Source organism: Elephantulus edwardii, unplaced genomic scaffold, assembly GCF_000299155.1.
Source record: "Elephantulus edwardii isolate Elephantulus edwardi_28Jun2011 unplaced genomic scaffold, EleEdw1.0 scaffold00032, whole genome shotgun sequence".
In the NCBI taxonomy this organism is placed as follows: Eukaryota; Metazoa; Chordata; class Mammalia; order Macroscelidea; family Macroscelididae; genus Elephantulus; species Elephantulus edwardii.
In genome coordinates, this window is record NW_006399782.1 from 11,238,562 (window position 1) to 11,253,193 (window position 14,632).

The following is a 14,632-nucleotide window of genomic DNA, read 5'->3' on the forward strand; positions in this document are numbered from 1 at the left end:
TAAAAGAAAAGATTCTTTCATTGTTTTACAAACCCTCCCCCAGGTCCCCTCCACCATGTAGCCCTCGCTCTAGTTTCCTGTGATGACAGAAATACCTAGTTATATATCTCTTTTAAACAGTCAAAGTCACATTTCTTAAGCTCTCTTTTTACCCCTGTCAGCACACTTTGCATCATCAGCCATTGGTGTCTCATTGGGCTGACTACATTCCTTAGGAATGTTCTCATGGTGGATCCAGGTACGCCTTAACTCTTGAAGCTGCACCAAAATGAGAATTTTTGATATTCACTTTGCACTTTCATCACCCTAACGTAATTTCTTGTTTGTTTGTCCTTGGGAGGAGAATAAACTATTTTCCGTGACTGTTGGAAATTAAGGTGTTAAGATCTAGCAGGGGTTCTGCTCAGTAGCCAAAATCGATGAGCAAACACCCAGCAAACAAGTCCTGTCTGTTGAAACTGCCCTGAGAAGGTGGATGTGTTAAGAGTTCCACAGAATTGCCACAGATTTGGTGGCAGAAAGCAGGCTCACAGGAGCAGGGTGAGCAGAATTGTGAGGAGGGAGTGAGCAGGGGACATGGGCTGTGGTCGAGGTAATGACCCCGAGGAAACATCCCAGGGAAAAGGGAACTAAAGTCTTCCAAGTTAGTGAGGCAGAATGAACACATGTCTCCAAAACACACAAAGGGAAGGATGAGCTGTGAATACCAGTGGGCACACAGGAGAATTGAAAATGTCACAGATTGAGCTTTCTACCCTTCAAGGACCTGGACTTCCAACCAGCTCTTTTAATCATTTCAGTAGATATAATTAGTTTCGTAGTGCTTAATAGAAACATTAGCATCATGACATCAAGCATTTGAGGGTGAAAAAGAAAACCTTTACTGCTTTGCTATTGTCATTGAGTTGAAACCTATTTGTTGCTGACTGTCTAACAGGTTTTCGGAAGCTGTAAATAGCCCAGGAGGAGATTGCCCAGAACACCTGGTAGACTGGAACCATCTTTGAGTTGACAGTGCACCTTCTTACCCATTAGACCACCAGAAGTCCTTACACTGGTATAAAATGGGTACTTAATAAGCCAGTGATTAATGTCCATGAAGAGCAAACACACACACACACACACACACACACACTTCTCTCTAGTGCTGCCTTCTGGCTCTGGCTGGGAGGGCTTTCTCCACACTGACGTTTTTCCTACAGGCCTTCACTTCTTGGGACCATTGACATCCCCAGACCTGCTATACATCCAGCCAGCACTGCAAAGATTGAGTGCCATGAGGTTAGGGCATGTCTCTGTCCCCAGTGTGAGGCATTGGTGAGGCAGGCCTGCAGTATGTAACTAGCATCTTAATTATTTTTACATTAGTAAATTGCATAATCTTTTTGTACCCTGCTTGGTGGATTTTTACATGTGGATTGATTCATGTGGCCATAACAGCCAGGTGCAGGTAAGATTTCTTTTTTGGAACGTTTGAAGTAAACACTCCACCTTGTCTCTTACTTTGCATCTTTGATAATCACTAAGAATCATTGGGAGCCATGGTGGTATTGAGTAGTAATATGTCTGGCTGCTAATAAAAAAGTCACTGGTTTAGACTCACCAGCAGAAGAAAGAGGGGCAGTCTCCTGGCACAACATTGGAAACCCGATAGAGGGTTTCTGTGATTTTCACGTAACTCAGTGGCAGTGGGTTTGGAATGACTAAGAAAGGAACTCTGATGGGATAGTGCAAGATGGGTAGGGTACTAATGGAAAGGTTGTCAGTTCAAGCCCACCAACTTCTCCACAGGAAAAAATTAGTCTCCTCTCATAAAGATTTATAGCCTTAGAAACTGCACAGGGAGGAGGGGTCCTCTATGAGTTGAACTTGACTTCACAGCTGTCAGTTCCTATGTCTTGCTATTTCATGTTAAGTCAGATCATAGCATATTGGGTTTACAAATTACAAGTTTTAGGTCATAGGTAAAAATAATGTTCGCAAAAGTTTTTTAAAGCCCTGGAAAATAATTATAATTCAATCTTTAACACTCAACCACTATACCTTATCCTGACAACTAGATAAAAATGTAAACACAAGTATGGTAAAATGTGTTAGAATTTCTTTGGTAAAATTATAGGCAGTTTTATCTTTGCTCTCTTTCAATAACCCCTGTTTTACCAGATAATACAATTTTTAATTTAAACAAGATAGCAGGTTATTATTTAATAATAAATGGTATTGAAAACCATATAAAATAATATAAAAATGATACCTCTGAGCTGTGGTGTGGAGAAGGGTTCTGAATATTTCATGGACTGCCAGAATTAAGATAATGCCGAGAGAAAGTGCAGCCAAAGTACTTCTTGGAGGCATAGGTGACAAAGCTTATCTCACATTTTGGTCATGTTGCTAGGAGAGGCTTTTCCTTGGAGAGGGACATTTGGCTCTTTGGACCCTTGGAGCATCGGCAAAAGAGAGGAAAATCTTCAGCCAAATGGATTGACACAATGACAGCAGCAGTGAGCTCAAGGATGTCAGAGATGATGAGGATGGCACAGGATAGGACAGAGCTCAGATCTCTTGTTCATAGGGTTGCTATGAGTTTTACTCAACTTGATGGCACCTGGCAACAATATAAAACATTACCATTGAGTTCGAATCCTCCATCGGCTTTTTAGAGGCTGTATATTGCACTGTAGATTATTCATCTTTCTTCCATAGAGTAGCTGTAGGTTCCAGCTGTGTACTTTTGAGGTGGAAGTGCAGCTTCTTATGCACTAGACCACCAAATACTCCTATATAGAGATATATATATCTCTCTCATAACTCCCTGTATACTATTATGTAAGCGTACATTGCTTTTGAAAAAAAAAGAGGGAAATCAGAAGAATCCTTATGAGACCTTCATGCCAAGGCACTGGATACCGTCCAAGGAACAGAACTTCAGGGACGAGGAATCCTTTGCATTGTTTAAGGAGTGGACAATGACTGTGGAGTTCTGTAGCTAGCTACCGCTTTTCAAAGAAATTATAAAAATTAAATATACAAGAGATGCATCTACTAGACTCCATAGGTAATAAAAATGAGTACCTTCAAACAGATAAATGACCTGTTGATATCGCACAACTCTAGCACACACATCACTACTACCCTCTCTGTCATCTGTGACAGACATTACTAATCAGTCATGGAATTCCTTCCTGCAGGAGGGAGGTTTGAAAGTCCTTCTCAGCAATGTTCTGGGCATTCACTAGCAATCAAGTAAAGCTGTGTGAAAATAAAAGCTATTTGCCTTTCCTGCTAGAAAAATTAGCCCATTTGTCAAATGTTGACTTAAACTAAAATGAAGGTGATTAGAAAGCAGGGTTTGCAACTGTATGAAACAGTGCTGTGGATTGACTTTAGGTGTCTCCTTTAAAAGACGCATTACAAATCCAACCTTCAGACTATTTTTACAATCCCATTTGTGAGTGGATTGTTTCTTGCATTAACTAGGTAGCTGTTTTTTATCTTAATCAGGATTAGGTTATATTTGTCTGTAAAACAGATTAGGGTATGTCCTGATTCCATCTCTCTTTTGAGATCTTAAAGACTTAAGCAAGTCAAATACTGGAGATAGGAAGAGAAGGCAAGCCACTCGAAGACCACCCAGGAGCAGCTCAGAAGACAATGGGTCTTCCTTTACAGCCGACCGTTTTTCCCTTAAGCCAATACCCTAAATTTTAATTTCTAGCCTCCTAAACTGTGAACAAATTTCTATGTCTTAAAGGCACACACTTTTGTATTTCTGTTGTAGCAACACTAGACAAAGACACCACAGGGTAATAGGTAATAGAGCTGGGAGAGCAAATGAATGAAAATGCCAGAAAACTAGCTCTTCCCGGTTTCTGGTCCAAACTTCTAAATTCTTAACATGAATCCAAACACTTTGAAATAAGCCAGATCCTCTAATGTTGGCCATCAATAAGGTGATAATGAGAATATTCTTGGCTGTTAAAGAGAGCCAGCAGTTGTTCTTGCTAGGGTTCTAAGAGCTCGTTCTGCTATAGAGAACAAACTGCTTTTGCATTGATGGTTTTCTGGCAATTTTTTTTTAAAAAAAGCTATTTGGGGAGATGAATTCAAAGTATATCCTATAAATCTGCTTTTTTTGTTATGATTGTAGGACTTATATGTGATCTCTTCAGAGACTTTTTGAAGCCATCACCGGTAAACTGTTCCCAGAATGGCATCTGAATATATGGCCGTAATATGTCCTCTGACTAATCCCCAATCATTTATGTGATCAGGCTGTTGCTAGAGCAAGTCTTTGTGGAAAAGATCATGACATACGTAATGTAGACCCAAATAGTGTGTGTGTTGATCTCCCACGGAAGGATCAGGCATTGTGTTAGAGACTAAGTTACTGTAGCTACCCAACAGTTAAAATGGACCTGGGAATTAGGGCCAAATTTCGTGATCGAAGTTACCATCGTTATGTAGGAAACCTTGTCATTGGTTCAGAAAACCCTGAAGTCTGGCAGTGGGGTGGATGACTGCTGCCTTCCTACTATTTGGCGGCTCCTCGGGGGCAGCTGGACCATTTTCACTCTGTTCCACCTTCATCCACCTGATCATGAAGTGGCAGCTTTTTCTATTTGAACATCTGAAATCGTGTCACTTCCTGGAGTGCTGAGGTCTTTCTCATATCTCCCTTTTCAGTTTCTTCTCTTACTGTACTTGGGTGTTTCCAAGAGACCCTGTTATGGGACCTTCTCATGACTATCAAGAAATAGATCTTGTGCTGGTCCCTTTCTGGTTCATTTTAAAGTCTTAAGTCTCTCTGACTTGCTGCTTCAATGAAGAGCGAGGCCTTGAGAGTAGTGGCCTGGATTGACTCTGGCCTTGTCTGTCTATGAGACTTTATATAAGTTACGTAACCTGAACTCACGTTCCTCATCTGTAAAATGGAATCAGTGCCTGTCTGCTTGAATCCAGCCATCTTGGTAATGAAAAAGTTTTCCCTCTGATGATGCCATATCAGAAATGAAACCCACTGCCTTTGAGTCAGAACTGACTCATTGCTGATCCTCTGGTGAATTTAAATGGCCTGGGAAGAGATTGCCCATCTTTCTCCCACAGAGCCTTGTAGTGGATTAGAACTACCAGAGAGGCCTGGCCTTTGGGTTAGCAGCTCAATTCCTTGTGGACATCACCAGAGCTCCCCTATAATGGCATAAGGTCTGCAGCAAAACCAGATCTTGAGGGACCCTGTAGAGATGAGGTACCTCTTGCCATTCCTTAACTAGAGACTGACATGGAATGACTGCTACAAGAATTCTTAATTTGCACATAAACATGTCCTAGGGATCGCTTATGTTTGTAAAACCTGTCCCCACAACCCAAGTTTAGTATGTCATTTACTGATTTACCAAAAAGAGGAATTGTAGCATAGCAAAGTGGTTAAGGACTTCTCTTTGAGGCTAGGTTACTTGAATTTTAATCCTAACACTATCTTTGCTAGTCATGTGATCTTGGGAAACTTTATCTCTTGTCAGCCTGTTTCCTCATCTATTAAATGGACGTAATGCAGAGTTGTTGTTGTTATGTGCCTTTGAGTCATTTGCGACTCATAGCGACCCTATGTACAACAGCCCTAAACCCTGCTCTATCCTGTGCCAATCTCACTGCCTCTGACACACCCATCCCAATTACCCCAGTCACTGAATCAATCCACCTCATAGAGGGTCTTCCCCTCCTGTGCTGTCCCTCTACCCTACCAAGCATGATGTCCCTCTCCAAGGACCTGTCTCTCCTTACAACATGTCCAAGTATGTCAAATGGAGCCTCAGAATCCTTGCCTCCAAGGAGTAGCCTGGTTTAACCCTCTCCAGCATGGATCTGTTTGTTTTCTTGGCAGTCCATGGAACATTCAGTACTCTTCTCCAGCACCACAGCTCAAAGGCATCAATTCTCCTTCTATCCTCCCTAGTCATTGTCCAACTCTCTGATGCATAACAAGTGATTGCAAAGACCATGGCCTGTATCAGGTGCACCTTAGTCTCCAGAGAGACACCGTTGCTCTTGAGTACTTTAGAGAGGTCCCTAATGCAGAGTAGCCTGAGGTTAATTGTCAGAATCAAACTAACACATGTAAAGCCATCACAAGGGTATTTTGACACCTAGTTGTCAGTAAGCGATATCCTTCTTGTGATGTTGATATTTATGGGAAGAACTCCTGAAACCATTGGAGGAGGGAGGAGGTGTGTGTGTTTATACATATGTGTGTGTGTGTTTGTGCATAGGTGTGTACACACTCTTGTGTGCTTGCTCAGGACATGCACACATCCCCTTGCCTCTTTTGTTCTCTCATACTCTAAAAGGTTTTGTTTTTTAAATCCATAGGTATTTATGCAGTTGTTTCAAAAGATCAAGGTACCTCCTGGCCCTAGAGTTTATATCAGAGCCCTACTTCTAAGCAGATTTCACTTTTACATTTCTTCTAGGTAGTGTGTCTTCTGTGAAGCCACAGCACTTGCTCCTTGAGAAAAAGATTTACATTCTTACCAAGCACCTGGGTGCAGAGGCTGTGGGATTTGCAAGTTAGCATAGTTCTCCGCAAAGATAGAAGACTTGGAAGGAGAAAAACAGAAAAGCCAAAAGACATAATAAAACACCTCTGGAATTATGGTACATCCAGTTCTTCTCTCCCTGTGTGTCTTTCTTTCATATGGAGATAGTCATCCGGTAGCTTAGCTGTTGGGGGCATAATTGTTTTTTTATATTCCCGCTTCATCCCTCTTAGAACAACCTGAATGCTGGACTTTGAATTTAGTAAATGCAATCACACAAAGGGCATTTCTTTTGCTCTTTGCTTTCATTTTGAAAAATAAATACCAACTGTCCTCAAAAAGAGAGTAGAAAATATTCTTAGAAGCAGGCTAGGATTTGTCCCTTTGGAAACTAAGGCAACATCTTGTGTTTTGTACACAAACCTCAGTTCCTTTCCCTAAAGACCCTGCAGGCTGACTTTCGTCAGTTCTGACTTCATCCTCGAGTGACCACCATCTCCCAGGCCTGGGAACCAGGTTTCTGTTCTTGTACGCTACACTTTTCTACCATCTCCTCTATCCCTTTCTTCTGCTGCCTTGCACCTACATTAGGAATTGCTCAGACAGCTATGGACTATCATGTTCACACTTTCTGTCTAGATAAAGTTGGATAGTCTCTTTCTCCCCTTGAGAAATGTTTTACTATTGAATCTATATTTTACAGATAAGCAGATTTTCAAATATGCATGAAGGTGACTTCCAATCTGGTGTAATGGTTGTGATAAATACCTATCATTCATTCCCCTGGTTAGTAATTATTGAACACTTAGTATGTGCCAGGCACTAAGCTGAGTAATTCTTCATGTAGACAAATCTTTATGGTGATGTTTGTATCAAATGATGTTGTTTCATATGGTCTAAAAAGTCTGTAAAGTTAGTTCTCATTTATTATAACCAGAAAGGGTACATGTGAGGAGGCACATTAGGGAGTAGTCTCAACACAAGGCATCCCTGTCCTCAGAGATACGCAACCGTTTCCCCTGCACGAGTGTTCTCATCCCTCTCAGAAGCCCCCACACAGAAGCAGGGCAAAGGCTTGGTGCTTCATTTTCCTTTATCCATCTCAGAACAAAGTAGAAGATCTCAAACCAAAGGCCAAAAGCTGTTGTGCCAGGCTGATTCAGACTCATACCATCCCCCTCTCCATTGGCTTTGCAAGGCCATAATTATTTACTACATCAGTCTAGAGACTACTAGCCGTTGGAGAAGGACATCATGCTTGGGAGGGTGGAGGGACAGTGGCAGAGAGGAAGACCCTGAATGAGATGTATTGACTCAGTGACTGGGATCACGGCAGTAGGTGTGTTGGAGACAATTAAATTGGCTCAAGATAGAGCAGGGCTCACAGCTGTTGTACATAGGATCACCATGAGTCATGAGCAATTTGATGGCACATAACAACAACAGTTATTTACAGGGAAGAGAGTGCTCATTTTCTGAGTAAACGCAATAAAGGAAAGTAAAAAAGAATCATAGGTCTGCCCTCCCTAAGGGACTGGGCTCGTGTGGATGTCCTCAAGGAGAATGAGACAGGACATGCAAGGACCTAGACTCAGTGGTACCGTGTGAGCAGTGCTAGGAGATGTCTGAGAACCTGGCCCAGCACTGAGAGGGTTCAGGAAGATCTCCAACAGGAGGTGACCCCTGAGGTGAGCCCTAGAAAAGGAATAGTTAGCCAGACAAGAGGAAGGAGAGGGAAGGGCTTTATCTTATTTAACAGTCAGAATCTGATAGGTAGTTATATAGTCAGCCAGTTCCCTGAGTCAAGCCACCTAGTAAGTCTAAAAGCCAAGATGCAAACCAGGGTCTTAAAAGCTCGAGGCAAATGTTCAATGTTCTTGGCCCTTCCCGCCTGTCTTACTTCAGAAAGCAGCATTTAAAACAAACCAGAAGTGTTTTCTGTTTGATAACGGGTACTCAGCAGGTCTGGTCATTTACCTTCTCAGGTTGCATTAACAGCTAGGTGTCTGGGTGGACATGTGAGGCCTGGTCTTTTCTGGTGTAGGCCCACGTGAGTGTGGGCTATTGGGATTTGCGTCCTACTGCTCTGTGACCACCACTGGAGTATAGTTGTCCCAACAGAGCACATACAAAACAGGTTAGTGACACAGGAATATGTCAGGACTTCACAACTGTTCCCCATTAAATAAGACCAAATTGAAAGACAGCTGTAAAACTCCAGTTGACTGGCCTGGTATGTCAGTTCCCAATTAAAGGGACAAGTGGGGCTGGCCTCATCCTGCATTCTGCTCAAGCACCTATGTGCCTTCAGGGGGCTTGTCTGCCCACCCAGAAGAAGGGGCATCTATTTGCTCTACTCTCCCAAGCACCCCCCAAACCCAGCGCTACCTTTGACCCTTGATGTCTATGGCACTGTGGGTGCCATTTCTACATCTGTACCTTTTATTCAGTCTTAGAATTTCATTCCGTCTTAGAAAATTTTCATCATTTCATGCCCTTCATTAAATGCAAAGTCTGTATTTGTGGATTTTCCTCATGGGTAAACTAAGAAGATACGAATGGAAATTTTTAAAATCTTTCTCTGCGTCCACAGGGTGCTACGTTTGGCAACTGCCCAACACAGTCTACTTAGGGAACTGCGATTCCCCAGGAATTAAGGAAAGCGTCCCTCCCTTCCCTCTGATGGCTGAGTTAGCAGAGCCTCCCTCACTCAGCCCCCTGGGTGATTGAACCCCTGGGAAGAAATGTCTTAACAGGAACCCCTACCTTGGAGCCCAGCAGAGGTTGTATCACGTGCTTGCATTTGCTGAATAAAAAGCAAGCGGGCTTTCCTGCCTTGCTCCCCATTCCTCCCTGCAGGTCCCCCCACTCTGCTGGGAGAGGCCGATTAAAGTCTAGACAGTGTCTGCTTGGCACCGCGCCTTTGCAGCATAGTCCACACAGCTCTGCAGCTCCGACTTTAGTTACCTCTCCTCACTCATTTCCCCCGTTTTCTTAGTCAGCCTTAAACGGTCTCAGGGGACTGGCATGAGCCGCACACATAAGAAGCAGCTGAGTGAATTTATGAGACTGTCAGGATTCAGCTACCTCGAGAGCTTCAGAGTTGAGAAAATAGCGGCCGAGCTGGCTGGAGCTGCAGCTGAGTTTACGGAGACCCCTGGCGGGAGATGGCTTCCAGTACGCCTGCAGATGTTGCATGGAGATGGGCCTGGCGAGTAACCCAGGACACACAAGAGTCCACCGATGCAAGATAGGGGATTGGAGTAGGTGAGTTTGAAGACTCAGCTCTGAAATGATCTGAAAGAAAGCAGACTTTTTCGATTGGATTAGAAAAATACTCTGCCTAATGGAGTTAGAACATTAGATTCACTCTCGTCTTAATTTGTTGCCCAAGAAGGAACAATTTGAAATGGAGCTTGGCCCAGGAATGGCAAAGAAATGAGTAAGCACAAGGAAGTATTTTTGTGGCCTTCCCCTCCTGCGAGCATTGAGTGCAGTATAAAAGGTACAGCATGAGGCACCTCCACAGTCTTCATGGAAGAATGCTCAGTGCTGTTTTACAGCAGAGAATTGCTTTAGTTTCCACTTAAGGAACCAGCCGGTCACAACACAGGGTGAGAAATTAAAGATACCAAGTCCCTTGGGGTTGAGCAGGAACTCTTAAAAAAGAAAGATAACTAAAAAATACAGAGTGTGCAATGACTTATTTCAAGACAAAACACTAAATTCTTCTGATCTTTGTAAATATTCACATTTTCTCTTAATGATGTGATTGAAGCCTAGAAAAAGGCTTAACAAAAACTTGTCTGAAAATAATGTTAGAGGGAGCTCTGGTGGCTTAGTGGCAAGAAGCTGCACTGCAATCCCAGAGGTACATAGTTTGAATCCACCAGATCCTCTGCTGGAAAAAGAGGGGCAGTCTCCTGTACCAGTCAGATCCAATTTGACGGTACACACAAAAAAAAGAAAAAGAAAAAAATGATATCAGAACTCTAGCTCGATTTTTTTCTGGAACCGTTCTTTAAGGTCTTCTCGTGGTGGTTGCCAGCTCATGGCCTGGATACCTAGAGCAAATAGATGGTGATAAAGTTTCTACCCTGAAGCTTAGGCTTTTCACTAAGAATCAGTTCAAAGCTCTCTTGCATGGTTCGGTCAAGTGACTTACCAGGGAGGACGCAGTAAGGAAGCAAGGGGCAGCACAGGAGTTCAAGCTGTGCTTGATGCCTGGTACATTACTTGGATGCCAGTCCCTAAACCCCATCTGATGATCATCCCAGGTGATAAACGGCCAATGTTTATTCCTCAGTGGGAGCCTAGCTCGGTGTAACATGCATGAGACTCTCCTCATGGGGCTGTGTACAGTGTGTGAATTGAATGAAGTTTGGCTGTGTGGCCCAGGGAAGACAGATTGTCTCACCTTACTGTGTCTACACATGTACACTCTCACACACACACACACGTTGCACAGAGGCTTAAATTTTACCACTTGGAGAACGTGGCTCTCCCCATAGCTCAAGTAGTGATAGTGTCCTCATAAAACTAAATCCTTCTGGGAACCAGTGAAGAGATGGCAAAGATAATCTTTTTCAGTTTTCCTTCATTTTCCTGTTTGGCTTTAATATAGTTTATTGGTCACTTCTGTTTTGCTGCTCTGATTTCTCTCTGAGCACATAGACGGGTGCTTGTTTCTGTATTTATATAGTTAGTCTGCTATAACTACCATTGACTTAATATGTTACTCATTCACTTATTCATTCTTTACCTCTTGAAAATCAGTGGCATCCTTAAACCTTCAAATCCCATGGCCAGCATTCTTGTTAGCATTAGTAAGGTTTAGATTGACTGAGTATATTTTTGGTTATGGAGCACTCACTCATTCACTCACTCACTCATTGCCATTGAGTCAGAATTGACTCATAACTGACTCCCCCAGCTGGCTTTTGGAGGCTGGAAGGCTGGACAGTGTCCTGTGCCATTTGCTGCCTCTGAAAACCTGTTGGAGGCTCAACTGTGTGTCAGATCCCAGCTTCATGTCACACAGCAACAACTGTATAAGAGGAGAGTGCCCATCTTTCTCCCGTGAAGCCACTGATGGATGCCAGCCACCAGAGAGGTGCTGCCTGCCAGTTAACAGTGCACCGCCCTACGGACAAAACCACCAGAGAGACACTCCCATAATGAATTGGAACTCTGAACTGGCTGCCAAAATAACTGACTTAACATTGGTGTGATGTTGATACAAGGGGGTCTGTCTATCTAACCAGTTAAAACTATTTGAGACAAAAAACCAGATGTCCATTCTAAGCATACGTTCAGATCTGCCTGAGTCGCCTTCACAGTTAGGATTGCAATCTGAAGGGCATAGGTGGTCCAGCCCTCTCACAAAAGCTCTTGCGGGATGTTGTTGTTAGGTGCTGTCGAGTTAGCTCCTACTCATACTGTTGTCCTCAAGTCAGGTACTACTTGTGTTGTTAGATGTCTTCAAGTCAACGGCGACTCATAATGACCCTGTGAACAACAGATCTGAACCCTATCCTATTCCTTTGCCATCCTCAAAATTTTTTATATACTTGAGCCAATTGTCCACATACTTAGCCTGCAGTAATTGTGCCCTTCCGTCTCATCAAGGGTCTTCCTCTCTCTCTCTCTCTCTCTTGATCTATCTTTCCAAGCATGATGTCCCTTTCCATGGAATGGTCTCTTCTAATAATATGCCCAAAGTATGTGAAATGAAGCTTTGCTAACCTTGCCTTTAAGGTTGCACTTTCTTCAAGACATATCTGTTTGTTCTTTTGGCAGTCCATATGATACTCAGTACACTTCTCCAGTAAAACTCAAAGGCATTCATTCTTCTTCTGTCCTCCTTATTCATTGTCCAGCTCTCAGATGCATAATTGATTGAAAAAACGTTTGTGCATAGCCAATCTATAAACCACAGGTAGGAACCTCGCCCTGTCCTGTGCCAGCCTCCCCCAGCCACCATTCGCAGGCACATTGGTACAGTCACTGTGTCGGTCGATCTTGAGAGTTGTCCCCTCTTTGACCCTCAGCCTTTCCCAGCATGATGGCTTTTCCAAGAACTGGCCCCATCTGACAACAAGTCCAAAGTATATGAGACAAAATTTTACCCTCCTTGGCACTAAGGAAAACCCTGACAGGTAGTATATTTGCTTACGTGACATTCATGAACGCTTAGAGCACTCAACTTTGTTCTTTCAAGAGCATCTCATACCTGGGTCCTCAGTGGACAGCTGATGCTGTCATTAATTGGAACAGGCTGAGACCTACCTGAGAAGCAGGACATTCACCTGGCCTCTTCAGTGCCTTACGACGTTTTCGGAATGGTATCCACGTGGTGTATCCCCCTTTTTAATGCCTGTCATTGTCCATCTGCCTTCCCTTCTTACTTAGCCTGTGTGGCTTTGACCTTGCCTACAGCGACACACAAAGAAGCTGGCTTCGTGGTTTAGCTATTTAAGAGTAAAGCTTTGCACTTTACACTTTAAATGGTGTCCACATCATGTTCAACAGATGAGTAATGTTCTTCAGGGCACCAAGGTCTGGCTAGTGATCACAGAAGGGGAAACACTTCTCCAGGTGTGAGCTCACTTTGAGTTTCTCAGTTTCACTTTTTAAGGACATAGAATTAAAGTGAGAAGGAGATTGGGAAGTGTTTGGAACAGAGGCCAGACATTCAAGTCTGTTCTGATTGTCAGATGTAATAAATTCAGTGCTCGCTCACACTGCAATCACTTTTTTCCATTTCTTTTTTATTTTTTAAAATTTTATTATTTATACCATCATTCACTTTTTACACAATTACTCATATACATTGTTTCATTCATGTACGTTTAGTTTTATACAGTCATTTCTGTAAACAATATATTCAAACAGTAAATAAATAAGATTAAAACTCACATACACAAGACAATGTACAGCAATCATATTTCTTAACAGAATTTCCTTAGTTCTTTGTGGACTCTTCTTTAAAGAATAGTTTTAACATTAGCAGCTTCATCTTTAAAGTACAGTTGAAAAAGAGTCTTTGTGTTCTTTATCTTTGACATAGAACAAATACAGTATAACCTGGACGCATGGTGAGAGTTGACTATCTTATGTTTATTATGTACTCTATATTAAGCACTTTCTTTTTAAAAAACAAAGTAGGGTGGTGATGTGAAATTCTACCAAGGTTGAGGATTACAATCTACAATTGTTGAGGATTATTGACTTCCCTGTATTGGTCATTTTATGACTTAGGAAATTGTGTTTCCCCTGTAAATTACTCTTGCAAAGTTTGATGGAATAGAAGTTTTTAATTTCCTGCTAAAGTTGCTTCCCCACACATTGCTGTTTGGATTAGAGAGTAATTTGGGTTCCTTCCCAGGGGCTGTATTTCACTTGGTGCATTGGGTACTTCCTCCAGGTAATGCTGTCTTATTGTGCTCCGGGCTACGAGCATTGTAATTGCTCATGTTACCACTGCCTGGAACAAAAGGGCCTCCTCTCTCCTCAGTGATTTGTTATTTGACTCCAGGTTGGTGAAGGATGTGTGGTGGCCTCCATTTCCTTAATGTCTCCTGCAGGCTCTTAGACCTGCCACTTTATGAGCTCAGATGTGACACAGAAAGCTGTGATCTTCTCCTTGATGGAGAAACCAAAAGATAGGGATTCTAAGCACAAGGATACTTAAACCATGAGATGAACTGCCCCAAGATTGGCCTTGGCCTAGAAATGGGCAGCGCAGATAGAAGGAGTATAATGAGAAGGACTGGGAGGTAAAGGAGGGAGGGAATGATAGCAGTAAGAAGTTCACCATTTATTGTAGTGGGATAGGCAAACGGGGTGATAAATTGAAGACTTTCTGGTCTTTCATCTTAAATGCTTTATATGAAAACATTACTGATAAGATATACTTTAAAAAGATATGCAACTATTTTTTAAAATGAATATATAATCTGTAACCAAAATTCAAAAGAGCAAGCAGTAATAAAAGTGGTAAAATAACACTTGTGTGTAATGTTCAGCTGAGGAATTAGGGAATATAAAGTGCCTTGCACAAAATATTCAGTAAATAGTAATTGCTATTTTAATTATTA

At 42.4% G+C, this 14,632-nt stretch overlaps 1 pseudogene; it reads left to right on the forward strand.

Moving 5' to 3' along the window:
* Window positions 1-9,752, forward strand: part of LOC102844027 — a 47,204-nt pseudogene extending 37,452 nt beyond the window's left edge.
* The last annotated feature ends 4,880 nt before the right edge of the window (window positions 9,753-14,632 follow it).